We start from the raw sequence: 11,813 nt of genomic DNA on the forward strand, positions 1-11,813 counted from the left end.
GCCAAGATCATGCCACTGCACTCCAGCCTGGGTGACAGCAAGACAAGACTCCATCTCGAAAAAACAACAGCAAACGCAACAAAATATTTCTGTTCTGTAAGCATAAAGATATAATAATTACAGCCCCATGTGCAATACCAAAACCTCAGGAGTAAACAAAATATCTAGTAGAGAAATAAGTCACCATTATACAAGAAGTAGAAATTATATCTGTGGATATTTGTGAAAATATTTGTTATGATTTCAAATGAAAAAAAGAATATAAACTTGGATTTATATGACTCTTGAAACTAACCATGGACAAGAAGATGGGAAAACATGGAAAATAAAAACATTGTTATGCTTGGGCTATAAGGGTAATTTTTATTCTCTTTTAAACATTTATAAATAATCTATAATTGTACATATTCAGGGTTCATATATCAAACTAATAAAAACAATAAGTTGGTCTTACATTTTCTTTTTTTTCTGCTTGAAAACAGAAAAAGTAAAAAGGAGATATTAATTTACAGTGGAATTCTCCAGGGGTCAGAGGCAATGATTAAAAAAAAAAAAAAAGTTTTAAGTGATTAGCTTTTTGCTTTTTTTTTTTTTTTTTTTTTGAGACGGAGTCTCGCTCTGTCGCCCAGGCTGGAGTGCAGTGGTGCGATCTCGGCTCACTGCAAGCTTCGCCTCCCGGGTTCATGCCATTCTCCTGCCTCAGCCTCCCGAGTAGCTGGGACTACAGGCGCCCGCCACCACGCCTGGCTAATTTTTTTTCGTATTTTTAGTAGAGATGGGGTTCCGCCATGTTGGTCAGGCTGGTCTCAAACTCCTGACCTCAAGTGATCTGCCCACCTTGGCCTCCCAAAGTGCTGGGATTACAGGTGTGAGCCACGGCGTCTGACCTCTGATATTTCTTAAGTAGCAAATGTACATCCTATTTAGGTGCTGAATTAAGTAAAGTGCAAGTAAAAAAAAAAAATTAGTTTTAGTCTAAATTGGTTGTAAACCTAGGCATCTAGAAAAGTTGTACCAGAGAGTACAACTCCGTACCCTTCAGAATAATTCAACGTAATTTTATGAACACCCTCTTGGCACTTGGTTAATTGGATAAATGAAAAGAACTTGTAATCTCCACTGTAAAGTTGTAACCAATGATTTGGCTTTTCCATTTGGTTAAACTTTGCTCTCATCTTAGTGCAAATTGTCACTCTGCTGTGTATTCCTGTTTCCTCTTTGCTGACATTTTCCTTGCTAATGATACAGGAGTTAAAAAGAAATCACTTAGGCAGATAACAAAGGTATGGGAGTCCTCAGTAAGGCTTTGTTTTCTTTTTCATGAAAAGCAGCCCCAGATCATTTTTTAATAAAGAGCAGCCTATAAAGTCGAGCTCAGGGTATAGACCCCAGACAACGTAGCCGCTTCACTGGGGAGGTGACCAGTTCATGGGACTGCTGACTTTACCCTTTGGCCCAGAGGGACAGGCAAGTGAATGCCTGCAGGAACTAGGGAGTAGACATGTTCGAGATGGCGGCGCCATCCTACCTTCCCTTTGTCAGTCACATGTGCAGTAAAGACCAGATAAGATGGCACCCATCAACTGGAAAGCCCATTTGCATAATAAAATTAGCGTGGCGCGACCAGCCTTCCCCACACGCTATCTAAACGTCTTACCTGATCAAACCAATCTGTGAACCTTATGTAAATCAGACACAGCTTCCTCAAACCTGACTGGTCCTTTCCACTGGGAGACCCCCTTGTCTATGGAGAGATCTGTTTTTCTTTCTCTTCTGCCTATTAAACATTTGCTCCTAAACTCCTTGTGTGTGTCCATGTCCTAAATTTTCCTGTCGTGCAACGACGAACCTCAGGGTATAGACCCCAGGCAACGTAGCCGCTTCACTAGGGAGGTGACCAGTTCATGGGACTGCTGACTTTACCATTTGGCCCAGAGGGACAGTAACTGAAAGGGCTCTTTTATCCAGTGTCAGCTGGTGGATACATCTGCCTACAAAAAATGTGAAGTCAAACTGAATCTCTTTGAGGTGACTAGAGCAGAGCTGGGAACAGAGAAGTAGAGCATGAAACGTTTTGAAATAATTTGAAATTTTGCCACTATGTTTTTTAATAAAACTATTTTAATAAAGACTGTTTTTAAGTAAAAAATCCAACAATCAAATAGGCTTAAAAATATCAATTCATTCTCTAAAGGCAAATGAATTCGATATTTAAGGAAATGCAAAGGAAACGGCACTTCAGACTACACAGATATCCAAGCATATAGGTGGCTGCATGTTACGTTATGGCTTTAATGGCCTGGTTTAAACAGTCCTGGATAATGATTAACCAAGAAAATGGACTTTGGGCCTGAACCTAACTCTCCTAAGGTTGTGGGCATTTGTACTGATGTAACAGTGTTGCTAGATCAACGGGAAAAACATTTCCAACGAGACAGAAAAACACACTTACTGCTGTCTCCACCCTCTCACTCCAGGGTCCATCTGTGTGTTTGGAGAATGGAAACACTTAGATTGGTTGCTACCGTCTTGAACATGTCATTTAGATTTCCTTGATAAAAGAAAACTAATTCCTCTTCTATTTTCTCTTCCCAAAGTGCATGGTCCATGTGCTTGCTCTTCCTCCCTCCCCACCACACCTACTCCTTTTGATTTGTTCATTTATTTTTATTTATTAATTTTTTTAACTTCCATACTTGGTATCTGGTACAGCTCATGCAACTACACTGCAACATAGCTGCACGGTGTGGCTGACACATCTTCCCAGTGAAGCCCCTTCTACGGCTTCAGTCCTGATCTTTTCAGTGTTTGGTAAATGAGGCAGCCTGGCATAAGGTCCTAATGTCGAAAGAGTTCAAAAGGAAAGTTATTTGTGCAAACATCCTCCCTCTTGCAGAGGATTCTCCATAGCCCGCCAGAGCCCTGGCATGTAGGGATGATGAATGTGATGTCAACAGGCCTCAGAGCCGGAAGAACCCCTGTGCCACTTTGTGGACTGTGTATCGCCTTTTGCTTGTCTCCTGCCAGATTCCTTCCCTGGTCCTCTGAGACTCCAGAGAGTGTGTGGGAAGCAATTTTTGTACACAGACCCAGATTAATGTGTCTGTCTGATAAAAGCATGAGGCTTAAGGTGACTCTAGCATTTTCCTTCCACAAGGTTAGCAGTTTTGTTAGTGGAAATACATCTATACCTATCAATTAAGTTATAGCCTGGAAGATACGTGATGAAATGCTTCTAAGTGAGAATAGCCTCGAATTCGACTGGAGAAAACCAGAGATCCCATTCATGATTAGGAAGCACCAAGCCAGGTCAGCTTGGAGGTGAATTGATTTCACCACGTCTGTTAGTTTACTAGGCTGCTGTAACAAAGTACCATGAACTGGAAGGCTTACAACAACAAAAACTTTTTTTCACATTGCTGGAAGCTGGGAAGTCCAAGATCAAGGCAGATCTGGCGCCTGGTGAGGGCCTGCTTCCTGTTTCATAGACGGTGCCTTCTCATTATAACCTCATGTGGTGCTAGCAAGGAGCTCTCCGTGGGCTCTGTTATAATAAGGGCACTAAGCCCATTCACAAAGGCTTCACCCCCATGACCTAATTACCTCCCAAAGGCCCACCTCGTAATACCATCACCTTGGGGGGTTAGGATTTCAGTATGGGAAGAACTAAACATTCAGACATTCAGGCCACAGCAATAAGATGTCCATAGCAATCCACGCCTTCATTCTCCAACCCCCACTGCTCCCTGAGTGCATGTACGTCTGGGCATCAGTGCTCTTTGGAAGTGTTTAGCTGAATGTAAAGGTTAATGGCACCTTATCCAGGGAACAGCTGTTGTAGTCCCTGTCAGCCCGATTCTGGAGAGAACAGATAACAGATAGTGTTTAAGAAGTAGGATGGTCTCTAAGTTAAATGACTGTCTCTGTCCCACAGCATCCGTGTGTGACCAGGGCTCACACCCTTTTTTTTTTTGAAACGGAGTTTCACTCTTTTTGCCCAGGCTGGAGTGCAATGGCACGGTGTTGACTCACTGCAACCTCCGCCTCTCGGGTTCAAGCAATTATCCTGCCTCAGCCTCCAAAGTAGCTGGGATTACAGGCGCCTGCCACCATGCCCGGCTAAGCTTACACCCTTTGAATTTCCCCTTTTCCGTCTGCTTCTATGAGAACTTGGCTAACTCCTGATAGATTCCATCATCCCTGCACCAGTTCTTAACTTCTGACAGATTCCACAATGCCAGGTCTTGAGAAATGGGAACCTATATCTCATCAGGTTTCCTCCTTTAAAAGTTCAGATCGGCATTTTATCTTACTTTTTAAAAAGATCAAATTTGGTAATGTTCAAGAAATAAAAAACTTTTAGCCAATTTATGCTGATCAGTATACAGTTGTGTTTGATTTACAATAAATGTTAAGTTAAAACATGCTATCAAGCTTAAATATAATCATAAAGGTTTTAAACATGAGAGAATACATATATTTTGTAGAATAGAAAGTTATCTTTGTATACCAAGTCCGGCTTCATACATATTTGAATATATATTTATGTGCACGTGTGTATAGATGTTTATATACATCTACATATTATAATGATATTTTGGGCAGGGTGAAAGTTATCTCTGTATACTAAGTCCAGCTTCATATATATATATATATATATATATATATATATATATATATATACACACACACACACACATATTCAAACATATATAGATGTATACACACACACACACACACACACACACACAGAGACAAATATATATAGAGAGTCTACTTGACCTGTCAGTTTGAGAGAAGTATATAATACAATACTGTAGACCAGGGCTTCTCAGTCTTGGCACTGTTGGCATTTTGCACCATGTATCTCTCTGTTGTGGGGCTGTCCTGGCATTTCAGGTGTTTGGCAGCATCCCTGGCTTCTACTCACCAGCTGCCAGTAGCACCTTCCTCCACCCTGTCCAATTTGTGAGGACCAAAAATGTCTCCAGTTGTTGCCAATGTCTCATAGGAGGACAAAATTGCTCGAAGTAAGAACTACCAGTCTGCAGTGATCACAGTTACACTAAATTATCTGTGTATTCTCAGAGTTGTTTTTTTTTTTTTTTTTGAGACACGGTTTCACTCTGTTGCCCAGGCTGGAGTGCAGTGGCATGATCTCAGTTTACTGCAACCTCCGCCTCCCAGATTCAAGCGATTCTCCCACCTCAACCTCCCAAGTAGCTGGGATTACAGGCATGTGCCACCACGCCTGGCTAATTTTTGTATTTTTAGTAGAGATGGGGTTTCACCATATTGGCCAGGCTGGTCTCGAACTCCTGGCCTCAAGTGATCCACCCACCTCGGCCTCCCAAAATGTTAGGATTACAGGCGTGAGCCACCAGGCCAGACCAGAGTTTTTGTCATATATATTTACCACTCTGCTATTTAGTACCTAAAGGTTCATCACTATAATATTTTTTTCATGGCTTTTTTTTTTATCATTACCGAGTCACTCTCTGACGTTTTAAATTAAATGCCATATTATCTTTTCATGAATATTGCTATTTCCACTACTTCTATTTGCATTTTCCTGAATAAATTATGGCTCATCCCTTTATTTTCAACCCCTTAATACAGTTCCTAGTTCAACATTTCCACCACTACTGCCGCACATAACTTAGCCTTCTGCAGATGTTGTAAAGCTGAATCCATTTCAACCACAGTTCTTTGTAAGCACAGGCAGAGTGGTGCTGTTAATAGGGAAAGCACCTTTTTTGGCCTCTCATCTTAGTCAGTTTTGGCTGCTATAACAAAGTACCCCAGGGTGGTTTATAAACAATAGAAATATATTTCTCTGATTTTGGAGGCTGGAATTCTGAGATCGGGGTGCAGCAATGTCAGGTTCTGATAAGGGTCCTCTTCTGGCTTGCCAGCCAGTTGTGCACTCACAAGAGGAAGGAGGGCATACAAGCTCTTTAGGGTCCCTTTGGCAAGGTCACTAGTCCCATTGACAAGGGCTTCTCTCTCATGACCTAATCATCTTCCAGGGGCTTCACCTCCTCATACCATCGCAGTGGGGGGTTAGGGCTTCAACATATGAATTTTGGGTGGACACAACCCTTCAGTCCATAAGGCCTCACCTTGTGTACTGATATTGAGCTGTATTACTGAAAATCTGAGAATCTTGTATCCTACAATTTTCTGCTCTTAATGTATTTGTTGGACTTTAAGTAGAACACATTAGGTATAATATTCTTTTCAGTGGAATTATTTCTGATGTTTGATGCTGCCAAAGGAAAAAAATAGACTCTTTCTAACCCCAGTGAATAAGACACTTGATTTTTGAATCTGCTCGTCTGGGAAACAGGATGGGTACAGCAATGCTGCACTCAGGTGCAGCCCCACTCCTCCTACTTGCCTCTGATTTTGTGCTTAGGGCGAAAAGCTTCTGAGAATGCAGTCTCTAGAAATGAACATGGCTTCCGTGCACTGAAAATCTTACTGAAAAGCTCCTTTTGTTTCTGGGATATACCAGATGGAGTGTTCTCTGTACAAACAAACATTTAAAATCCTTGAGAAGAGATATGTAGGTTACAGTTTAACATTCACTATCTCTACTAGGAAGGGGACAGATTCCTGAGGCAAAGGAGTTGCAATAGAAATTCTTGAAATTTAGGTCGGGCATGGTGGTTCACACCTGTAATCCCAGCACTTTGGGAGGCCGAGGCGGGCGGATCACCTGAGTTCAGGAGTTTGAGACCAGCCTGACCAACATGGAGAAACCTCATCTCTACTAAAAATACAAAATTAGCTGGGCGTGGTGGCTCATGCCTGCAATCCCAGCTACTTGGGAGACTGAGGCAGAAGAATAGCTTGAACCCAGGAGGCGGAGGTTGCGGTGAGCCGAGATTGCGCCATTGCACTCCAGCCTGGGCGACAAGAGCAAAATTCCGTCTCAAAAAAGAAAGAAAGAAAGAAAAGAAATTCTTGAGATTTAAAGAGTACGGCGAATGTTCCATTCATTTAATCTTGGGTAATGAATTGGAGGTGCCCTTCCTGGTCCCGCCCCAAGGGTCCACCCCTTCTGCTAGGACTGGTTTCCGCCCACTCATCTGTCATCTTGCTCAGTTGTCACCTACACAAAGCCTTCCTTTCTTCTCCGCAGGCAGTGCTGACGGCTTCCTCTTCACTGTCCCCAGCTCTTTTTGTGTGCTACATTTAGAATGAAACAAATTGTTCTGTAATGATTTGTTTACATATCTGTCTCTCCCAGTAGGTGATGAGCTCTTTGGAGTCAGGGACCACATCTTCGTCATTTGCAGACACCCATCTCCTTTTGTTGAAGAAATCTTTGAGTCTATTTTCAGATCTTTCTGAACTCCTTTTAGAGATTCCCATTGTCGGTAGCATAAACTCCAAACTTCGCTTCTGTGCCTTGACACCCCCGTCAGACTGAATATTTACAGCTCTCCGAAGACTCTGGGCTCTCAATCCCCTTTCTTCTTTTACCAATAATATTCCCTTTGCTTGGAATATATCTGCCCAAACACTAAACATCAACTACCCTTTCTTTGTTCTGGGTTAACTCTTCCTCATTCTCAAGATGGGTGAGAGCACACCCTGGGTGTTGCGACAGTATTCTGTGATTTTCCCAATGTATCATTTAGCACTCGCTGTTATGATCACCCACTTACGAGTCTGCCTTGCCCTCGAGGCTGGATGGTGCTGGAGTTGCTGTATGCAGTTTCCCTGCCTCCTAGCAGAGGGCCTGGTACTCAGTCAATGTTAGTAGGATTATGTTTCTTACAAAAGCCGCATAAAATATCTTGAAACTTCATAGTAATATGGAAAGAGTGTGTAATCTGAAATAGAAATGTTGAGTTCTTGTCCAGATTCTGCTATTTACAACTGGGGAGGAAAATAAAATATAAAAGTTTGTCTACGTTTAGAAGAGCAGACATAAGTAAAGAAAACAGTGAAGAAACAGACAGGCTAGCTTAGCAGCAACTGGGGTTAGCAAGGTACAACAGGAGAGGCCAGGCGCGGTGGCTCACGCCTGTAATCCCAGCATTTTGAGAGGCCGAGGCGGCGGGTGGATGGTTTGAGTTCAGGAGTTCCAGACCAGCCTGGCCCACATGGTGAAACCACATCTCTATTAAGAATACAAAATTAGCCGGCAGTGATGGTGCACGCCTGTAATCCCAGATACTCGGGAGGCTGAGGCAGGAAAATTGTTTGAGCCTGGGAGGTGGAGGTTGCAGTGAGCCAAGATCGTGCCACTGCACTCCAGCCTGGGCGACAGAATGAGACTCTGTCTCAAAAAAAAAAAAAAAAAAAAATACAACAGGAGGGAAAGGGGCATCAGCTCCTCGTGTCACCAAATGGCCTGGCAATGCAGGAACAAGTACAGGCCTCTGGCCCAGGCAGATGGGTGACACCAAGATGGCCCCAGGGAAGAAAGGAAAGAAAAGAATTGGATTTTGACTTTGGATAAAGAGAGGATCTCAAGCCTGAGGTTTATTTATTTGTACCTATGCCTGCTGTTTATTCCCTGGTGAAGCTGCTGGAACAAATCTGCGTCCGCCTCGTGTGGCCTCGCTGCATGGAAGGGAGACAGCAGAGCTCATGCTTTGGCGAGGCTTTCCACATGTTGAAAATGTGACAGCTGCCTGGACTGCTCGTCCTGGGCTTTGGCAACACTGACCACCTGTGTGTGAAGCAGCAGGTCATTCAGTGTCTTTGAGCCTCAGGATTTCTCTGTAAAAATGAGGATATATATTCACAATATGAATCTCAGACAATATTAGCTTTGAAGTTTTTAGATATAAAATTGTTTATGCCATCTGTCCATGGCCACTCATAGAATTAAACGAAGATCTAGGAGGGCAGGCGTGTGTCTGAGGCCCTCTGTGTCCCCATGGAGCTGTCCAACCTTGCTGTCACACACAGTCAGTGTTTTAAAATGGAATTTACTCCTTGACGATGTGCTGCCATTTCTCTTTCAGTCTCTCTCTCATGGTTTAGATACCTCAAGCCTAGATGGCCAGGGCAGTGCATTGCATGCAGTGCAGACAGATGAGCATTCAAAAGGTGGCACGGTGGGGGCTCCTGGACATTGCATGGGCTCTGGAGTCAGAATGAATTCTGTCCTTGCTCTGTGTGACCTTCAGCAAGCCTTGTATTACTTCTCCAAACCTCGGATTACTATCTGCAGTATGAAACTAACAAAGCACCAGTCGGAGTGCTGTGGCTCATGCCTGTAATCCCAGCACTTTGGGAGGCCGAGGTGGGTGGATCACAAGGTGAGGAGATCAAGACCATCCTGGCCAACATGGTGAAACCCCGTCTCTACTAAAAATAAAAAAATTAGCTGGGCATGGTGGCAGGCACCTGTAATCCCAGCTACTCGGGAGGCTGAGGCAGGAGAATCGCTTGAACCCGGGGGGGGGGGGGGGGGGGGGGCGGAGCTTGCAGTGAGCTGAGATCCTGCCACTGCACTCCAGCCTCCAGCCTGGTAACAGAGTGAGACTCTGTCTCAAAAAAAAAAAAAAAAAAAAAAAAAAGAACAAAGAGCCTACCTCCTGCGTGATGTGGGGAGTCTCTGGGCCGATGCATGTAAAGCACTTCCCTGCAGGCAACACCCCAGCATAATCAGCAGGCAGTGGATGCCGGTAACCCTGGCTCCTCAGTGAGTCCTGATGTGCACATGGGAAGTGGTTATTGTTATCCCTGCTTTGCATGTGAGGAGAATGAGCCTTTTCATTAAGTGGCTGATTTGGGATTTTTTATTTTTTTTTCAAGACAAGGTCTCACTCTGTTGCCCAGGCTGGAATGCAGTGGTACAATCATGGCTCACTGCAACTGTAACCACCAAAGCGGCTCACCTTGCCCTCTGCCTAGACAGAGCTGATTCATCAAGACGGGAATTGCAATAGAGAAAGAGTAATTCATGCAGAGCTGGCTGTGCAGAAGACTGGAGTTTTATTATTACTCAGATCAGTCTCCCTGAGCATTCGGGAGCAGAGTTTTTAAGGATAACTTGGTGGATGGGGGAAAGCCGGTGAGCCAGGAGTGCTGATTGGTCAGAGATGAAATCACAGGGAGTCGGAGCTGTCTTCTTGCGCTGAGTCGGTTCCTGGGTGGGGCAGAGGGGCACAAGATCAGATGAGCCAGTTTATTGATCTGGGTGGTGCCAGCTGATCCGTCAAGTGCAGGATCTGCAAAATATCTCAAGCACTGATCTTAGGAGCAGTTTAGGGAGGGTCAGAATCTTGTAGCCTCCAGCTGCATGGCTTCGAAACCATAATTTCTAATCTTGTGGCTAATGTTAGTCTTACAATCTCGTCCCCACACAAGAAGGAGGTCTGCTTTAGGAAAGGGCTGTTATCGTCTTTGTTTAAACTATAAACTAAATTTCTCCCAAAGTTAGTTCAGCCTACACCCAGGAATGAACAAGGACAGCTTGGAGGTTAGAAGCAAGATGGAGTCAGTTAAGTTAGATCTCTTTCAGTGTCTCAGTGTCTCAGTCATAATTTTGCAAAGGTGGTTTCAATACCTCAGCTTCCCAGGCTCAAGTGATCCTCCTGCCTCAACCTCTCGCATAGCTGGGACTAGAGATGTGGATTACCACACCCGGCAATTTTTTATTTTTTGCGGACATGGGGTTTCACTATATTGCCTGGGCTGCTCTCGAACTTCTGGGCTCAAAGGATCTTCCTGCCTCAGCCTCCCGAAGTGGTGGGATTACAGGCATGAACCACTGCGCCCAGCTTGATTTGGGTTTTGAACACAGTTCTGTCCGACCCCTTGAGAGGAGCACTTTTCACCGTGCCATACTGAATGAGAAGTAATCCTTAAACTTAAGGGAATTCTTTTCGACTGTGGAGAAGCCATTGCCCTTCTTTTCTTCTTCCTTGCCTTCAAGGAAGTTCTTTTGTACTAGAACCCCAATGTGATCAGGGCCTTTTTTCCTATCCATGGCCAGGTTCTCAGGGACAGTGATCCTATTTCCCCCAAGCATAAGTCCTGGTGAGTTTAAGTCAGCTGTAATGATAATGATCACATTCTCTCTGGGGAACAGGCTCATGGCAGTTCTGGGGGAGTTGAGAGATAGGAGGAGTCTTTGGGCCAAAAAATAAACACAGCTGGTAATGACCCAACAGAATGGTGGAGAGAATCTGAGTCCTTGAAGTTGCTGTGGATTTGTTTAATAAAACCATTCTGCAACCCACTACCCCACCTATTTTTATGTCATATAATAGGACTTTTTGTTAGGTGAGATAATACAATTCACTTAAAGTTATTTTATTATTATCATTATTATTATTATTATTTTTTGAGACAAAGTTTCACTCTTGTTGCCCAGGCTGGAGTGCAATGGTGCGATCTCGGCTCACCGCAACCTCTGCCTCCCTGGTTCAAGGATTCTCCTGCCTCAGCCTCCCAAGTACCTGAGATTACAGGCATACACCACCATGCCCGGCTAATTTTGTATTTTTAGTAGAGACGGGGTTTCTCCATGTTGGTCAGGCTGGTCTTGAACTCCTGACCTCAGGTGATCTGCTCACCTCAGCCTCCCAAAGTGCTGGGATTATAGGTGTGAGCCACCACACCCGGCCAAAGTTATTTTTAATTAGGATTTATTTTATATTTATTTGTCTGTCAGTATCCACAGGGGATTGGTTTCAGGACCTCCCTCGGATTCCAAAATCCACAGATGCTCAAGTCCCTGGTATAAAATGGTGCAGTATTTGCATATAACGTACACACATCCTTCTGTATACTTTAAATCATCTTTAGATTATTTACAATGCCTAATACAATTGCTATGT

At 43.8% G+C, this 11,813-nt stretch overlaps 1 long non-coding RNA gene across 1 annotated transcript; it reads right to left on the bottom strand.

The window, feature by feature from the left end:
- Positions 1-5,540: 5,540 nt before the first annotated feature.
- Positions 5,541-9,985, bottom strand: LOC115931465 (uncharacterized). Its single transcript, XR_004067952.2, has 3 exons — positions 9,867-9,985; positions 8,514-8,739; positions 5,541-7,844 (listed from the first exon to the last, which is right to left on the bottom strand). It is a non-coding gene; the product is annotated as an uncharacterized lncRNA (long non-coding RNA).
- Positions 9,986-11,813: the final 1,828 nt, after the last annotated feature.

Source organism: Gorilla gorilla, chromosome 17 (genome assembly GCF_029281585.2).
Source record: "Gorilla gorilla gorilla isolate KB3781 chromosome 17, NHGRI_mGorGor1-v2.1_pri, whole genome shotgun sequence".
In the NCBI taxonomy this organism is placed as follows: Eukaryota; Metazoa; Chordata; class Mammalia; order Primates; family Hominidae; genus Gorilla; species Gorilla gorilla.